The sequence below is a fragment of the Pleurodeles waltl genome, chromosome 4_1 (genome assembly GCF_031143425.1).
Source record: "Pleurodeles waltl isolate 20211129_DDA chromosome 4_1, aPleWal1.hap1.20221129, whole genome shotgun sequence".
Lineage (NCBI taxonomy): Eukaryota > Metazoa > Chordata > Amphibia > Caudata > Salamandridae > Pleurodeles > Pleurodeles waltl.
In genome coordinates, this window is record NC_090442.1 from 244,776,687 (window position 1) to 244,789,526 (window position 12,840).

A 12,840-nucleotide genomic window follows, 5' to 3' on the forward strand; every position below is an offset into this window, starting at 1 on the left:
GTTGTTTCCGCCCTGGCGGTCAGTGTGGTACATTGGCCGTCTATGGGAGATTTCACCCCATGGCCATAATTTGGCGGTAATTACCGCCAGCCTGTTGGCTGTATTACCGCCACTTTATCATTTACAATGCCAATAACTCTAACACTCCCAAATGTGAGACCTATTCCATTGCAAATGCTTGTTTGTCATCTGTCTAGAATCTTGTTGCCCCCATAACCTTGATTTCATCTCCGATACTGCTTGAGCATTGCTGTACTTGTATCTTCTGCTGTCGCTGCCACCTGCACACACCTTTCCCCCTCAAACATGTCATGCTGGTGCATCCAGGGACCGCTTGCCTCCAACTTTCTTTCATGAAGTAATAGGCTCAAGCCAAACTGAAATGGCCACACACACAACGCCCACTACCTGAAGTACCCTGCCACATCAAGCTGGGCCATTCCTCCAAGGCCACCTAGGTAGTCTGTTCTGGAGTAGCAAGAGAAAAACAGAAGCAACTGTAGTAGCACTGCGAGTTACTGTCCCTCATACGTTTGCTTCGGAAACTTTCATCAATACGATGCTATCTTAGTGGAAGCTGCGCGCTTAAACAAAATGTTTACGAAGATTTACCCTCCGTTAAAAAAAATAATATGTTAATGCCAAAAGAGGGCGCTGTTTGCCAACCTTATAGCAGTCGCTGCAGAGCTCTTGATTTCCAATTATTTCGTTTCTTTAGCTCAGATTAATAAGTATTGTATTACAATTGCATTTGTACAACGCTGACTATCCGTGGCAACGTGTTGAAGCACTTTATTCGACTAGTACCACGGTACTTCGGAGACTAGCGTTGGTGGTTAGACTGTTATTTTTGCGTTAGCGCGATCCCAGGATCTTCAGTCTTGTAGTTTCCTAATATGATGCACAACCCCTTTTAGTCATCGTTCTTGTCTTCCAGATTACTTTAATTTGGATTGATTTTATAAGAGACGGGTACAACTAGACCAGAACTTTTGGGAGTTATGGGGGAGTTCCCCAACCCACCGAGCAATGGAGGCAGAGATAATAGTTCAAACAATTGGGAGCAGACTTATCCTCACAGCCAATACAAACAAAATTGTGACACACTGTGTATTTCAAACATACTGGACAAGCCCAATACTATCAGAACAAACATGATTTTGTGGATTTGACAAGGATTTCAGACCACTTAAGCAAAGCTTTAAAGGAGGGGTTGGGAGAAATGAAGTAACAAGCAGTTTGAACAGATTTCAGAACACAGCACATGAAACAAGTTTTTGCAAAGTTATTTCAAAATGTTGGCCCTCTTTGCCAATTCTTAGACAAGTTCTTCCTGGCAGGATAACATGCTCATTAAGGACCAGATTTAAGAAAAGTTAGCGCCATGTTAGTGCCATTTATTTTTATTTTTTGACGCAAAATCGTCGCTAAATTAATGGCATAATTAGATTTTGACACTAGAGCAGTTTCGCGTCAACATTTTTACTTAGTGCCATTTTTGGGAGCAACACCCCACTTTGCATTGATTAACGACATTGATATGCAAGGTAGGCATTCCCTCCTAAAAAATGATGCTACCTGCAAATTAACAACCCAACGGAAAAACGACGCACACAAAGGACTGGCTCCAAAAAATGACAAAAACTCTGATTAGCATAAAAATGTTAATGCCTGGTCAGACCAGGTGTTAAAATGAGACCCACACACTACTACATAAGGGAAACACACAGAAGGAGCATTGGAAAGCAACAGGACACCATGGAAGTGTTAACCCTACAGCTTGGCACCAGGAGAAGACGACAGTGATGACGCCAAGTGCTACCAGCACCACTGCAGCAACCGCAAACACCACCACAGCAACCACAAATGCAGCGTAGAAAACGAGAGAGGATCTTTCACCAGCGTGCAGGCATCCTGGCCCTCAGGGAGGAAGAGTTGATCAGACTCTACCGTCTGAGGCAGGAGTCCATTGTACACCTGCTCAACCACATAGCCAGACATCACAGCAAAAGTGTGTTACACAGCAATTCCACCCATGACATAATACGAAGACCCCCACCATCTTGCAATAACATGAAATGTCATAAAATGTGAAATATGTTCTAATACCCTAATATGATGTACCTCATCTCTAACCTAAAAGAGAGCTAGGTGTGATAAACCTAATCTGCCAATGCCATGTCCATGAGAAGAGCCCCCAACCCTCGTTACCTTGGAATGAGGTCTCTAACTCAGACTCCCCAGGGACACAAAGACTGGGTCTGCATCAATGCAACATGCAGCATCGATAGCAGAGACGGCATCTGGTCTGAATCCCTCTGACTATCTGTCTAAGTGAGGTGCATTTATACTGATCTGCTCGGACCCCTCACCTAGGTCTGTTCCCAAACAATAGATAATAAGACAAGCTTGGGACGGCAATTTATGTAAACAATTCCCTCGAAGGCGTGAAGGGGGAAAGTACCTAATGTGAATACCTACAGTTTATTTACCTTTGTCGCTTGATATTGATGCCTTAGTGCAGTGGCACTGATAACGTGAAATCAAAACATTGGCCTAACTAGAAACAATGCAGCCATCTTGGAAACATATAAATAAATAATTGTGCTTAAACAGAACAAGCTAAATAGGGTAAAAGTCACTAGGTGATGGGGGCACAGGTCCGCAAGCCAGAAGGCTAAGCTAACTCCTGTTTCCCATTAAAACAAGATAGGATTCACTACACAAGATGCAGCACACATAAGAAGGGCAATGACACGAGGAAGGAAAGCATTTTGCATTGTTGCGCCATCCTAACACCAACCCTGGGGTGGTGTTGAATTTAGTCATAGCCTCAGGTTAACATGTAGTCTTGGATCTGGGGCAGCAACATTATGCAATGGGTGTTGCTGTGGCACAGCCACACTGATTGCACGCCCCTTCGAGGCAAAGTGTTGCATGTGTAGGTGCCATATTTCCAAGGTGGTGTTCAGTCACAGTAAGTGGCTCAAGACCACGTTGTGTATATGTCGGAGTGCATTGCGCCACCAGAGCGTCACTAAAAGTGACTCTCTGGTGGCCTTTTAATTCTGGCCCAATGTGTCCTGATGCAACCCTTTTGCATGCATTCAGTGTGTCCTATGTGCCTTCCCCTTCTGCCATTTGTTAAATTCCAGATAGTCCCCCCACTGCAACTTACCATGCATTTGCAGTAGTTCTTGGTAGTCTGCGCAGTCCTGTCCTGCGATTCCAGTGACCAGCTCCTCAGGGATGACCGCTGCCACAATCTCCTCCAGCTCATCTAGGTCCTCCTGGGGTGCAGGACTTACACCTCCAGTATGCAGTGCTGCCTTTCGGTTCCTGGCCAGTTTCTCCTTAGTTCTGTGCTTGCAATCATGCCAGAGCTTCTTACAATCAGTGACGGTCCTCTTCACCTCTGCCATGCTGTTGACTTTATCTAGTATTGCCTGCCATATAGCCTCTCTCCTACCTATTGGCAATTTGGAGGCTGTTGTTTGTGCTCCGTCACCTCTCTGATCAAGATGTCATTCTCCTCCTTACTAAAATGACACTTCCGCTTCCTCTTCTCCTGGGACTTTGCTGGTCCCTTCTGGCTGGTACTGGGCTGATTGGAATCATTCTGGGTTCTCTCCTGGCCTGCATTCTCCATCTTGTCTCTCTATTGTTTTTCTTGCTTGCACATTTTTATTTTTACGCTAATGCTGTTAAATATGGCGCTAGTATGTTTATCATAAAAAAACGCTCTGCAAAATGTTCTCGTCATTTTTCTTTCCGGCATGATGCAGTTGTTAGTGTCATTTTTTTAATGCTAACTTTTCCTTAGGGCTATGGTGCGTTGTTTATTAAATATGGCGCTATGGAATAGCGCTAGCCAGAGACATTAATATTGCATGTCTAGAAAGATTCTCTTGCCTGATTTTTGGCCAAATGTATGTTTACTTACTGCTCATTAGGATGTTGCAACATATGCATGTTAGCGGATGAACTCATGAACAGGTCTAAAAAAAAAATGAGTTTAGTGGGTTAACACACCTGGTTGGGGTGTATGACTGGCAAGTGACAAGTTTGATTCCTGATTCATCGTTCATTTCTCCTGAAATAAACTGAATACCACATGTTATTTGCCTTGCCATGACTCTGCACTATCTTAAACATAACACAGTTGTTGTTTGCACCCCCACATTGAGCAGTTCTTATATGTGATGCAGGATTAAGCTTCATCTATGCAGTAAGTCACCAAGTTGGTGCTTTGTCCTGTGACTACATCACTCTGAAAGAAACAGAAATAGTGTCTCGTAATAACATGCATTATAACAACCAGCTTTCAAATCTCTTTTAACACCCACAGCGCATACATTGCCATAGCCACTAAAATATATTAGTGTTAAATCTTGGATGGGCAAAGTGCTTGATAAATTGCATAATTTGTTACTAATTTCTTTAGACCACCTTCTGACAGAATGACTACAGTCTCAGTAAAGGTGGTTCTTAAATGTCTGTGGTAATTACAGGAACAAGTATGATGTACACTTTGAAACATCGGAACGTGTTGTGCACAAAGAAGTGTGTTTCCTTGTGTAATGCCTTTGTATTCGTAACCGACTAAGCTCAAAGTTATGCTGCATTTCACAGCCCTTGGTTTAGTTTGGCATCATTTAGGGTTCTCAAGTATTTTGCTGCCAAACTACACTAGTTAGAAAGGCACAAAACAGTGATGCAATACCTATATAAGGGAAGTGCTGTTGATATGCTGTACTCTCTCTCTGTAGAGAGTAACCTTCTATCCCACTATGTCACCCTTGCCACCTTGAACTGCCATTGCTCCACTTCCTATGCCCCACTGGACAATCCTGTGATACAAAGAGACTGGACTCTACCATGGATATTCCTCCACCATCACCCCAGCCCACTGCACATCCCCCTCCACTTATTAGCACTTAAATAAATACCCTTGAATCACAAAACAATCTGGAGTTAGTCTGCACTTTCACAAATGTGTTATTACAACCTCTTTGACAAATAACATAGTAAATGTTCCTTTGCACATACCAAAGTATGACAGTTGTTGGGCAGCAGTGAAAATAGCAGAAGGCAGAATGTGTTACCCAGGTCTGTGAAAAGGAAAGCCAAAGTGAACTGTCAGGGTCCATGCACAGAGGTAATAAGGCAGACTTATACAATGCCCTACAGTATTCTGATATGAGATGAGCAGTGCCAGTCTCTTACCTGTGTGTCACTGGAAGTACTGCATGATGATGTTATTTCCGTTGTCAATATCTTCTTCTTCTACCTCCTCTTCCTCACTGTCCACAGGCTCCACAGCTGCCACAAGACCAACATCAGGCCCATCCTCCTGCAGAAAAGGCACCTGGTATCGCAAAGCCAGGTTGTGCAACATAAAGCATGCCACGATGATCTGGGACACCTTCTTTGGTGAGTAGTATAGGGAGCCACCTGTTAGATGAGGCACCGGAATCTGGCCTTCAGGAGGCCGAAAGTCCGCTCTATAATACTTCTAGTTCGCCCATGTGCCTCATTGTAGCATTCCTCCACCCTTGTCCTGGCATTCCTCACTGGGGTCAGTAACCATGACAGGTTGGGGTAACCAGAGTCACCTGCAAATGTTGAGGGATATCTGGTAGACATACACCAACCCTTAGGGACTATCCCATACCCAGAAACCTATTCATACTGTGTGGGGACCTTGGGCTCACCTATTAGCCACACACGGTGCCTCTGGAATTGCCCAATCACATAAGGGATGCTGCTATTCCTCAAAGTGTAAGCGTCATGCACAGACCCAGGATACTTGGTATTCACATGAGAGATATACTGATCTGCCAAACACACCATCTGCACATTCATTGAATGGTAGCTTTCACAATTTCTGTACACCTGTTCATTCCTGCGGGGGGGCAAAAGCCACATGTGTACAATCAGTGGCACCGATGATGTTGAGGATATGTCCCAGGGCATAGAAGTCAGCTTTCACTGTGGGCAAATCCTCCAACTTGGGAAAAACGATGTAGCTGCGCATGTGTTTCAGCAGGGCAGATAACACTCTGGACAACACGTTAGAGAACATTGGCTGTGACATCCCTGATGCCATGGCCACTGTTGTTTGAAAGGAACCACTGGACAGGAAATGGAGCACTGACAGGACCTGCACTAGAGAGGGGATACCTGTGGGATGGCGGATAGCTGACATCAGGTCTGGCTCCAATTGGGCACAAAGTTCTTTGATTGTGGCACGATCAAGTCTGTAGGTGATAATGATGTGTCTGTCTTCCATTGTCGACAGGTCCACCAGGGGTCTGTACACCGGAAGAAGACACCATCTCATCATCTGCCTCAGCGGATGTGCCCTATGGAGGAGAATGGTGAGCAGAGGGTCATGTACCACATAGGTTGCACAAGGGTGTTTTGCACTAATGTGATTTAATCGGTGTGTGGCGCTGTCTGTCCATATTCCTGCCCAAATGTGCTGTGACGCAGTTAGGTGTCCTGCCATCTGCCCCCCTGAAATGGAGGCTGCCTGACCTGTAAGGAGGGACAAGGGGAAATGAGGTAACTGCGCTGGCGTTGCTCAGCGTCGCGGTAGGCGGTCGAAGACTGGCGCGCAATTCAGCATTGGTTTTCATTGGTCCCTGTGGGTTCCAGGAGCCAATGACGATGTACGCCGGCGGTGACGGTACGCACCGCTGTGGACGTGACCGCCATTTTCTAGCTGTTCACTCACTTAATACCTGACCTTCAACAGGAGAGGACCTACACTGCAAGTGCTGCTGTGACCTCGGTCTGGAAGCGACAATGGCTTGAGTGTCTGGGGAAAGGGCCTTCACTTCGGCGGAGTTGGAGAGACTAGTGGATGGGGTCCTCCCCCAGTACACGCTACTCTACAGTCCTCCAGACAAACAGGTGAGTACACTGTGTGCATAATGCCTGGGACAAGAATGTATGGAGTGGTCTGGATGGAAGATACATGTTGTGGGGGGGGGCTGAGGCCTGCATGTGAGGATGGTCAGTGTATGTGTTTCAGGGCATGGGTGGGAACTGGTGGCCAATGAGTATGAAGAACCGGACGGGGGAGTAAGTTCCACTCTTACTTTACCTTTCATCTAGGTCAGCGCCCACCAGAAGAAGGGTATTTGGCATGCCATCGCCAAGGAAGTGCGGACCCTAGGGGTCTATCATAGACGGAGCACCCACTGCCGCAAGAGATGGGAGGACCTGCGCCGCTGGAGCAAGAAGACGGCAGAGGCCCAGCTGGGGATGGCCTCCCAACGTGGAAGGGGCGCCCGTCGCACCATGACCCTTCTGATGTTCCAGATCCTTTTGGTGGCATATCCGGAGTTGGATGGGCACTTGAGGGCATCACAGCAGCCAAGAGGGGGTGAGTACAGTCTCATTCACCTGATTCTGCGCGCTTTACGAAGTGTCTGGGTGGGGGATGTGGGCTGTGGGTTCCCCTAGGCCAGGGCGAACTTGATAGGGCAGGTCCCTTATTAGGCAGGCTCTGTGGCACTCCAAACCCAATAGTGGTAGTGGCCATCTACAACTAGTCAGCCTCCTGTGGGTTCCAGGTGTGCAGCAAATGGGGTTAGGCATAGTCCCCCATGGGCAGGTGATTTTCCTAAGAACTGTTAGTGCATGGGCTAGTGCATAGGGATGCTCCCTGTGTGTTGTGTCCGCCAACGGTAGTGGTGTTACTGGCATTGACCATGTGTCTCCTCTGTCTTCCCCCCCCCTTTTTGTTTTATCACCTTGTCCTTGTGTGCATTAGCATCATCTGGCGGAGGAGCAGTGGCACTGGAGCAGGAGGGAGCTGCAACCCACATGGCCCAGGAGGGTGAATGTACGGAGTCTGAAGGCACCAGTGGGATGGGGGGAGGGGAGCTCCACGACGGGGACAAGAGGAGACACCAGCGACAGCGACTCCTCCTCTGATGGGAGCTCCCTTGCGGTGGCGGGCACCTCTGTGCCCACCGCAACAACAGGTACAGCCGCCACCCCCTCTACCAGCACCATCATCCCAGCAGCCCCTCAGCATGCTTCCCGTGCCTGCTCACCCAGGAGGGTGGGCATCTCCTTCGCCCCAGGCACCTCTGGCCCTGCCCCAGTCAGCCCTGCTGCCCTCAGTGAGGAGACTATTGACCTCCTGAGATCCCTCACTGTTGGGCAGTAAACCATTTTGAATGCCATCCAGGGTGTCGAGAGGCATTTGCAGCAAGCAAATGCATACCTGGAGGGCATTCATTTTGGCATGGCGGCCCAACAGAGAGCATTTCAGGCTCTGGCCTCAGCACTGATGGCAGCCATTGTCCCTGTGTCTGGCCTCCCCAAGCCAACCTCCACTACCCCTACCCAATCCCCTCAACCTCAGCCTATCCCAAGCGCACCATCAGACCAGCATGCACACACATCAACACACAAAAGTGGCTCAGGCAAACATAAGCACCACACATCCCACAGGCACTCACACAAGCACCATACCCATGCAGACATGCCAACATCCACTGCCTCCACTGGGCCCCCCTCCTCCACGTCCTTCACTCCCTCCCAGTCTCGTCTCCACTCACACCTCCATGCACTACATCCTCAGCCACTACCTCCATCACCAGCACGCCCATCGTCACACACCGCTCATGTGCAATCACCACCCCCACTACTATTCACACGTTCCCTGTGTCCTCTCCTAGTGTGTCTGTAAGTCCGCCTCCCAAAGTACACAAACGCCGGCACACACCCACTCAACAGCCATCCACCTCACAGCAGCCTCCAACCCATGCACCTTCACCCAAACTCAGCAGACGTACACCTCCTACAACCACTACCTCTTCCTCCACTCCCAAACCCCCTCCATCTTCCCGTCCCAGTGTGTCTAAGAAACGTTTCCTGTCTACCACTGACCTCTTCCCTACACCTACCCCCGTCCTTCCCCTAGGGCCAGGTTGTCTAGAGCCCTGACCAGCACCTCAGCCACCAAATCCTCGTCCAGTGTGGTCCCTGCAAGTCCGGCAACATCGAAGGGAGCACCCATCAGGGCTGCCAGTGTGCCACCTGGTGAAGCCAAGGACCACCCTATTCTGCCACCTGCCAAGGTAAAGAAAGGGCCAGCATGCAGAAGAGACAAACCGCACCACCCACCCAGCAAGGCCTCATCCAGAACCAAAGAGGACAGTGCCAAGGTCCTAGCAGCGAGTTCTAAGGTGGGGAAGGGACACAAGAGCAAAGGGAAGTCACCTCAGGGCACGGAGCCTCCAGGTGAGGTACTGGTGTACCCCTTTTTGCAAGACAGCCCAGCAACCTGTACCACGGTGAGCACCGCCACAACGACCGCCACCTGAACCACCATCTGCACCGCTACTTGCACGGCAGCTGCCTCAACTACACTCACCAGCATCATCCCCCGTGGCCAGCCTTCCGAGGCTGCAGGAGACGGCCTGGTGTCTCCCTCCACAAGTGCAGACACCTGCACCACCAGCAGCATCTCCGCCGCAGACACCCCCGCAGCTATCGCCACCTGCCACGCAAGGTGCCCAGCCAGTGCCACTACAGCGGACATCAGCATCATCCCCAGTGGGCAGCCGTCCGAGGCTGCAGGAGAAGTCCTGGACCCTGCATACACTACATGAGGCACCACCACCAGCACTGGCACTATCAGCAGTTTGCAGCCTCAGTTGTCGCAAGGAGGAGTGTGGCTTTTACCAGTAAATCTCATGGCTCAGACACCCATGTGAGGGAATGGGAACTGCCACACCCCTGGGACAGCATCACTGGGCACCAAGCCCCCTCCAGAGCCAGTGGAGAACAGCATCCACTCACCCAGTCCTTGGCAGGATGAAGCACTCTGGGCACCAGGCCCCCTCCAGAACCAGTGGAGAACAGCATCCACTCACCCAGTCCTTGGCAGGATGAAGCACTCTGGGCACCAGGCCCCCTCCAGAACCAGTGGAGAACAGCATCCACTTGTGAGACTGTGACTTTGCACTCCCCAGGACTAAGCAGTGGGCAACCCACCCACTTGAGAGACTGTGGCTTTCCACTCCCCAGGACCAAGCAGTGGGCAACCCACCCACTTGAGAGACTGTGGCTTTGCACACCCCAGGACCAGGCAGTGGGCATGGAGCCCCCTCGAGGAGCAGCGTCGTCATCCCATCATCCGGCTGAGGTGCCTCCCCCTCCCCTTTCCCCTGAGGTGCCTGTTTTTTTTCAACCTGATGCCCCTGCAGTGTTCTCTCTGTTTTGAGGCAGGTGTCATGTGTGGGCTTTGCCCATGCTTTTTGGGACCACTGGTCCACTGACATTTAATGGGACAGTGTACGGACTTGTGTACTTGCTGTAAATATTTGTATATTTGAATGATTTAAAGTTATCTTGGGCTATCTGATTGTTCGATTATTACACTCGTTAAACTCATTTCATTTGGTCCTTGCATTCTTCCAGGGGGTGACGGGGTGTATCTGTGATGTTATTGGATGTGTGTGTATGTATGTTGTTGTGGGTGGGGGTGTTGCATGTTGCATGTGTGTGTCACTCTCTTTTTCCCTCCCCTCCCCTGTGTAATGAGGGCCAAAGTCTCTTCTGCTTTTCAAAGGTGTTTGGATGGCCTGCAAAGTACAATAGCCCAGTGTACACATCTGCTGACAGGATCCCGTGTGTCCTGAAGGTTGCGGCAGCCCGGGCTTCAGAGCACAATGGGGTGTCATCCTTTTAGTCCAATGGGCGTTGTGCGCCTGGTTAGAGATAAAGGTGATAAATTAAACAGGGCAATTAATTAAATACAGTAGAGGAGGTGGAAAAAATCAATGCTGGTAGCAGTTTTGTGCCAACATGCAAATGAATAGTTGAAGCAAGCACAAATCTAACATGTGGTAATTGTGCTCTGTTCTGATTCGTAAATAGATTATTCTTTGATCTCTCTCATCTACAGACCACCCAGACCACGCCCAGCATTCAGCAACACCATTGTCGACCTCACAGCCCCCCACTCACTCGCCTCCAGCAACTACATTCTCCTTGATGACCTCAACTTCCACTTCAACGATTTCAGCAACCACAACACCTCAACACTACTTGAGAACCTGGACACTATCGGGCTTAAGCAACTGGTCACCTCACCGTCACACACCGCTGGACACACTATCGACCACATTTTCTCTGCCAGCATCAATGCCATCATCAACGTCGTGACCCCGCTACACTGGACCGACCACCACCATGTGTCCATCTCAACGCCCAAAGCATAATCCCACTCAACACCCCCGCCTACAGAAAATGGAAAATGAGATCTCAGAGGAGCAACTCACCAACACCCTTAGCAACTCCCTATCCCCCGACACAACAGATGCCGGCATCTCAGCCTGCAACATCCACGAATGGATCACTACCTGCACTGAAACCCTAGGCCCTCTCCAGACAACTACAGGGAAACACTCTTCCAAGAAAGCAAGTTGGTTCACCCCTTCTCCACCGTGGACAAACAGCAGCCCTCATCCTACTGGATCTGTCAGCCACCTTTGATAAAGTGTCCCGCCGTACACTATGCGCCAGACTTCATGCGGCAGGCATATATGCGGCACGGCACTTCGATGGATACATTCCTTCCTGACAGGTAGGACACAGAAAGTCAGGCTCCTGCCACACCTATCAGAACCCACTGTCACTAGCTGTGGAGTATCCCAAGGATCATCGTTGAACCCCACACTGTTCAATATCTACATTATCCCACTCGCCCTCATCCTCATGAACTATGGCATGAGCATTGTCTCCTACACTGATGACACCCAGCTGATCCTCTCCCTGACTATGAACCACTCAACAGCCATGAAGAATTTCAGAGACGGGATGGAAGCAGTCGCCACCTGGATGAGGGAGAGCTGAACTCCGACAAAACGGAGATTCCCATCTTCGGACCCTCATTGTCAGCTTGGGACGACTCTCGGTGGCCCTCTACACTCGACCACCCCCCGACCCCTATAGACTACTTAAGAAACCTCAGTGTCATCCTTGACTCAGTGCTCACCATAGCCAGGCAGGTCACCTCCACCTGCTTCCATACCCTCTGACTCCTCTGAAAGATCTTCAGATGGATACCAACCGACTGCGGGAAAACTGTTACACATGCCCTAATCACAAGCAAACTCAACTATGGTAATGACCTCTATGCTGGAACTTCCAAGAAGAACCTGAACAAGCTGCAACAAATTCAGAATGCCACCACCAGACCCGTCCTAGACATTCCCCTACTGAGAACACATCACAGAACACCTCAAGAACCTCCACTACAGAAGAGGATCAACTTCAAACTCCTTATACATGTCTACAGAACCTTCCACACAGCGGACTCATCTACCTCAACCACAACATCACCTGGTACTCCCCTTCCAGACCTCTCCACTTGTTCCAGCAGTCGCTCACCAACATACCCCGCATAAAGAAGTCCTTGGCTGGAGGAAGATCATTCTCATACCTGCCAGCTAAAGGTTGGAACACCTTACAACCGCATATCAGACAATCGCCATTGGTGCCTCAGTTTGAAAAGGACTTCAAGACCTGGCTCTTCAACTGATCTCTGAATACCCCCCACCCCCCCTAGTGCCTTGAGACCCTATCGGTGAGTAGTGCGCTCTAGAAATGATTGACTGATTGATTTGATAGTGAGTGGTAGAGGATGTAATAGCATTTCTCCTTTAGTAATAATGAGGTAAAGAGGTTCTTAGTTGCACTCCAAAATGTATGTGCTATACATTGGAGTGGTGTAGTGTGGAGTAACGTACAGTGGAGTGGCTTACAGTGGAATAGCATACAGTGGAGTGTTGTAGAGTGGAGTGGCGTACA